We start from the raw sequence: 6,584 nt of genomic DNA on the forward strand, positions 1-6,584 counted from the left end.
TGAAAGTCAGATTGCGTTGCGCCAAAAATATTGTGTGTCAGTTTAAGTACAATCATGCATTGTTCTAAGGGGACGTTTCAAGCCACCTGGCGGAAACCTTTGTGCACAACCTGCACCTACTGCTGACTGTTCCTGAGCAATGCTGAGGCCCCATCCAAGCAGTTGGCTGTTTCATCACAGAATCCAACAGATGTCCCACAGGCAGTACGGAGTACCTCTCACTCTACGTACCCCCTCTGTTGGTATCACACTACCTTTGGCGACATCACATGGAACTGCTGACCTCTCTGCTTATTCCCAAACACTGCTTGTGGACTGATCTAGGTATCCATGTCTGAGCCATCCCCACAGTGTACCTTACAGAAAAACAGTTGGTTAACACTACCTCCTCTTCTGGCAACCATCTCTAACGGTGGACCAAACATTGGACATAATATTTATTATTGATAAAGGTACGGAGGATAAGTCCATTCCCATCACTTAGTCCCTGCGTGCACACCACCAACCAAACTAACGCTATGTGTGGCTAACAACACTAGTATCACTCCCCTTCGTACTGCATAGCTGCAGGTCCACCTCACTTCTGATCTTCATTTTTTGGACTTTCCACATTGCAGATGTCGACATATCCATTCTGGGTATAGACTTCCTTCAACATTTTGGGCTATCACCTAATATCCAGTGGGCCTCATTGCTCCAGCACACCTTTGGCTCTCTATTCCTGGGCTCATTAAGCTCTACTCCATTTTTCCCCTCTGAGTATCCCCTCTTTAACTCTCTCACCAAAATTCTCCAAGATAACATCTCAATTCATCACATCACTGGTCGAACTTATGCTTGAACACTCTGCTTCTGCTGCTCTGTGAGTGCACAACGCCATACTTCACCAGCTGATTGGCACAGCATTGGCACAATGGTGTGAACTCATCAGACACTACATCAGCTCTCCATAAAGCAATCATTATGCCCAACGACATTTCAGTAGCTACACTCAAGCCTCCTCCGCTGCCACCTTCTGCCCAGGACTCCAAGGTCAGTAAACTTTGCTACCCAGTGATCTAGTGATTGCTCAAAGTGTGCTCTTCCTCCTCGGACCAAGAGTGAAGTTACTACCACAGGTTCACACAGTCCACACATAGGTACAATTACTAATGAGATTCCCCCCCTCCCCATACACAAGGCTTGCTGCCTCAATCCCAAAAAACTGTGACACATATCAGCTATTGGTGAATTAATTGACACATGCATTATATGCCCATCATAGCAATTGGTCTTCCCCCATGTGCCTCGTCCAGAAGAAAGATGGGGTGATTCAACTGTGTGGTGACTATAAGGTTCTGAATTCTTACACTGTTATAGACAATTATACAATCCCACACATTCAGGATGTCTTCCAACTGCTCAATGGCACACTTGTGTTCATTGTATTCGATTGCCACGAGGCCTACCACCAAATTCCTATGTTCAAGGACATCCCCAAGGCTCCTCTAACTACCCCTTTCGGACTTTCCCAGTACTATTTCACGCTATATGGTCTGAAAAATGCGGCCCAGCGATTATATGATTCTTTATTGTTCAATCCTCCCATTCATATATGCCTATTTAGATGACACCCTAATTTTCTCTCACTCTCCCAAGCAACTTGAAAAGCATTTGGTGCAGGTCTAAGACACACTCCACAACAACGATGTCGAAATTAACCATGAGAAGTCTCATCAACTACCTCACGATGATGTAACTATTTTTGGCTATACAGTCTCAGCTGAGGGCATCCATCTGAGATCCGACCATGTCGAGTTTATCTGTAACCTCCCTGTACCAATGGACTAGTATGAATTGTGAAGATTCCTAGTCATTATAAACTTTTACCTTCGTCACCTTCCTTACATTACCTCTGTCGCACTGCTCACTGACACCCTGATCGGTAAAAAGACTTCGGGCATGAGGAAAGTTCCATGGACTGATGAAATGATCCAAGCATTCGTCCTTCAACTCTGCCTTGGCCCACACCATCACACTGTCCCGCATTTCCATCTCTACTGACGTGAGCAGTACGTCAATGGGCGCGATTCTGCAACAACTTATCGTTGATACTACTGAACCTCTCCGATTTTTTTATCCAAAAACTCTCTCCTGCATAACAAAACTGGTCTACTTTAGGCTACAAACTCCTTGAGGTCTGTGAGGTGATAATAAATTTTCGTGATGTTATCGAAGGGTGAGTACTATCTTTGCCAACCATTGGCTACATGCAGATGCCTTCTGCAACCCAGGCAAAGACATCCCTCTCTGACACCTGCAGCACGTAGACGTAATCAGACATTTTTCGACAAACATATGCTATGTGCGCGATTTTTACAAAGTTGTCGCTGATTTTCTGTCACAGGAGAACATTATCATTTTCCCCATTGACATAGGTGATTTGGCCTTCCAGCAAACCAAGTTGTCCATTGGCAAACTTACCAAAGAACACAAAATGCATGTGACTCTTGAACCAAGCCAACCATCTGGCCCAGCCATCCCCATTGTGAGAGACATTTCAACAGGTACTTTCCAACCAGCGATACCACCCCCTCCCTTGTAACCTCCCCCTCACTTATCGACCTTAATGACAGTGAAAAATTAAACCGCGTGTACCTAATGGAAATTTGGGAAAAGCAATTGTCACCAAAGTTAATTTGTCGGTAAAGAGGGAGGAAAGGGTTACATCTAATTGAAAGGAAAAATGCTAATGAAACTGGTGGAAATTAATTTTGAAAAGGGGTAAAGTTAATAAAGAAAGTAAATGTGCGGTTGTTACATTAACAATTAACTAGCGGTAATTAGATATTTGAGATTTGGGGGAAATTACGGTCGCCAGTCCTAAGGACAATTACTATAGTAACTGAAAAAGAAAGGTTATTACACATATAATTAGCACTAGAAGCGTGGCAACTGAAGGTTGATACGTGTTGTGTGAAACCTGAAAGTTTGTCAGAAGTAATGAATTTCGCTACACTCTGACTTAATTTAGCAAAAGAATTAATAAAACCGGAAAATCGAAAGTTAATTTGGTGACTGAAGTTAATAGTGAGCTTTCTTTCTGAAGCACATCGAAATTCAGTAAAATACGGTTAGTCTTGGACTATCTCAACAATCATTTTAAAAGCTACTTAAAGCTACGCAATTTAGAAATAAGAGATTTAACTTTGAACTTGAATTAAATAATTCTGAACAATTAACAATAGTAAAATTTAGTACGTACCAAGCTGAGCTGCAGTCACAGGTAAGCTAAAATACGGTAACAAAACTCGCACTCTTAATTTGTGCTTGTGTAATCTAAATATTGTAGCCAGCTATGAATGCCTTAACTGAACTTTGAAATTAAAGCAGTGAAATCGAATTATATTACTTTAATGCTGGCGTTTGAATTGGATGTTGGCGCGCCTTCTTCTCGACACGGTTACCAGGCGAAACGGGCTCTTGATGTGCGCCAGCTAATGCTTCCCGTCCGCGACACCATGTCAGAAAATATCATCGCAAGTCGAGCGCAATTACATTCTGCCAAACCCCGAAAGCGCAGCATCTCGCGGGAGCTTCACACAACACACCTCTCCACTGCACTACTCCAGCCAGACTCTCCCTGCCCGCGCTCCACGCGACAGAGTTAACACTACCAAAGATCCTAAACACTCTGGTTCTCCACACGACCTATCGACGTATTCGTTCGATAGCATAGTTTTCCCTAGGCAAGACCCAGCGTAAAAATACAAATAATATTTACAAAACAACCAATTATACATCGACATAAATGCATAAAGATATATATATATACAAACAATAAAACAATTACAATATATAAAGAGACAGAAATGTCATATCTTGAGGTAACAAAACAAGGAAAAAAATTATAGTACAATAGATGGAAATAGGAGGATATGCATTTCCGGCGTTACATCCTGACGAGCAGTTTGCAACTCCATACACTCTCTCGCTCACCCAGGCGTCAAGGACTCTACTAAGCTGGTTACTGAACGATTCGTCTGGTGAGGGGTAACGAACGATTGTCGCGATTGAACACAGGTCTCTGTATCTTGCCAGAGAAATAAAGTTGAACAACATGCACAGGCCTCTCTAGGCCATTCAGCATCTCCAAAGGACGCCTACATCATGTGCACATCGATATCGTCGCCCCTTCCCTCCTTCCCAGGGCTTTCGATATATACTGTCAGTAATCTACTCGATCATAAATTAGATCAAAGTCATTCATCTATCTGATATTAGAGATGATTCAGTCGCCAGGGCCTTCACCAACACCTGGATTCCTCGTTTTGGTTGCCCTTAATCTGTAACTACTGACCAGGTCTGCCAATTCAAATCCTCACTGTTTTCCAAACTTTGTGAGCTGTGCAGTGTTCACAAGTTCTAAATCACCTCATACCTGTCAATGAGCAATGGTCTCACAGAGTGGTGGCATCGCACCGTTAAGGCAGCCTAATGTGCCACAGCAGTTCCTAGTCAGGAACACTGCCGTGGACCCTCCTGGGAATACACACCGTCCTGGATGACTTAGATTTCTCAGAGTAACTGTTAGTGTGCCGCCTGTAATGTTAACAAATCGCTTGGCAAGTGGTGACAGTTATTTTCCACTTTTGTGGTGAGCAATTATTTTGATTATCAGAAGTCAGGGCGAAAGACAATTTAATAGGAACTTAACGTAGAGCGACTATTGTTCACCGTTTTGATCTGTTGTTCTATATTTCCAAGTTATATGATGACTATTAAAGTCGCCCACATATATAGCTGGGCTGGATGGGCATATAACATCCTTTGGGGCCATTGTATTTGCGGTGGCTTATGTATGTTAACAACAGTTAGATCGGCTATTTTGGCAGTTAATTGGTGGATATCGCCATCTGTGCTTGACTGTACGAGTTGGGCGTTTTCGATGTCGTTCTGGACATAGGTCGTGGCACCAAATGATCGATGATAGGTTGCGCCGAGTAATTCATGTCCACGGATTTTACCCCTATAGTGTTGCTGGTTGTCGTTTTCTATATGAGTTTCCTGGATCAAGGCCACGTCAATATTTTCTTCTAGCAGGAACTTCCAGATTTATTCATTCTTGACTCTGGTAAGTCGCTCAGCATTTTGTTGGCAGATACAGATTATTTTTCCAAGGCTCTTTGTCATTTGGGCCTGAAAGGACCTTGACTTACTGGTCTTCTCGGATACATGTACGACAGCCAGGAGATCAAAGATATAGTCTGGATGCCAAAATTCGCTCTAGCTCATTTAGCATTAGGCAACGGCCTTGCCGCAGTGGATGCACCGGTTCCCGTCAGATCACCGAAGTTAAGCGCTGTCGGGCGTGGCCGGCACTTGGATGGGTGACCATCCGGGCCGCCATGAGCTGTTGCTATTTTTCGGGGTGCACTCAGCCTCGTGATGCCAATTGAGGAGCTACTCGACCGAATAGTAGCGGCTCCGGTCAAAGAAAACCATCGTAACGACCGGGAGAGCAGTGTGCTGACCACACGCCCCTCCTATCCGCATCCTTATTTGAGGATGACACGGCGGTCGGATGGTCCCGATGGGCCGCCTGAAAGATGGAGTGCTTTTTTTTCCATTTAGAATTGCTCAGGGTGCACGTGCAGTATTCTACTGTGGACGCGAGTTAGTTTACACCACAATGTAAAAATGATCTTGCATTACTTGTAGACGCTTCAGATTTTACATCTGGTGCTGTGGTGCAACAGAAAGAAGAAGGAATATGAAAATTAGCTGGTTTCTACTCGAAAAAGGGCTCGCCATCGAGAAGAAATATTCAACATACAATAGGGAAGTTCTCAGCATGTACATGGCAATAAGGTATTTTAAATACTTATTTGAAGGACGTTCTTTTGCTGGGTATACTGATCATGCTCCTTTGACACATGCTTTTAAACAACCAAACGATAAAGCAACCTCTATGCAATTCCATCATCTACAATTCATATCACAATTTACGACAGATAGCAGACACCTTTCTGGAAAAGAAAATAGTGTGGCCAACAAATTATCCAGACTGGAAGAAGTAATACAAATAGTTTACTAGATGATAGCAGATGTTCAAGTGAGTGATGAAGAATTTATGAAACTTCGCTCTAGTCTTCATACCTCATTGAAATTTTGAAATTTAAACAGCATGAAACCCTGGTGGAAGATATTCTGGTGTGCTGATATTAACCAGTGACATTCGTCCTCGTATTCCTCAATAATTTATATATTCCGTTTTTCAGCATTACCACAGCATGAGACATTCTCATATTAAGTCTTCTGTGAAATTACTCATGCACAGATTCATTTGGTCAAACATAAAATGGGATATCCAGAACTGGGCGAAATCTGCATAGCATGCCAAAAAAACAAAGGCACTAGAGATACTAAATCTGCTATTGGTCAGTTTCCAAGTACAGATGGACGACTTAAGGTAGTACACATAGATCTAACTGGCCCCCTGCCTCACTCAGACGAATTCATAGACTGTTTAACGTGCGTCATTCCATTACGTGATGAGCGGGCAGAAACCTTGACATGAGCATTTTATAACTCCTGGATCACTA

General features: G+C 43.0%; 1 pseudogene; it reads left to right on the plus strand.

Annotated features, from left to right (window-relative positions):
• Nucleotides 1–5,283: 5,283 nt before the first annotated feature.
• LOC126164178 (5S ribosomal RNA) lies at nucleotides 5,284–5,401 on the plus strand (annotated as a pseudogene).
• Nucleotides 5,402–6,584: the final 1,183 nt, after the last annotated feature.

Source organism: Schistocerca cancellata, chromosome 2 (genome assembly GCF_023864275.1).
Source record: "Schistocerca cancellata isolate TAMUIC-IGC-003103 chromosome 2, iqSchCanc2.1, whole genome shotgun sequence".
Taxonomy (NCBI): domain Eukaryota; kingdom Metazoa; phylum Arthropoda; class Insecta; order Orthoptera; family Acrididae; genus Schistocerca; species Schistocerca cancellata.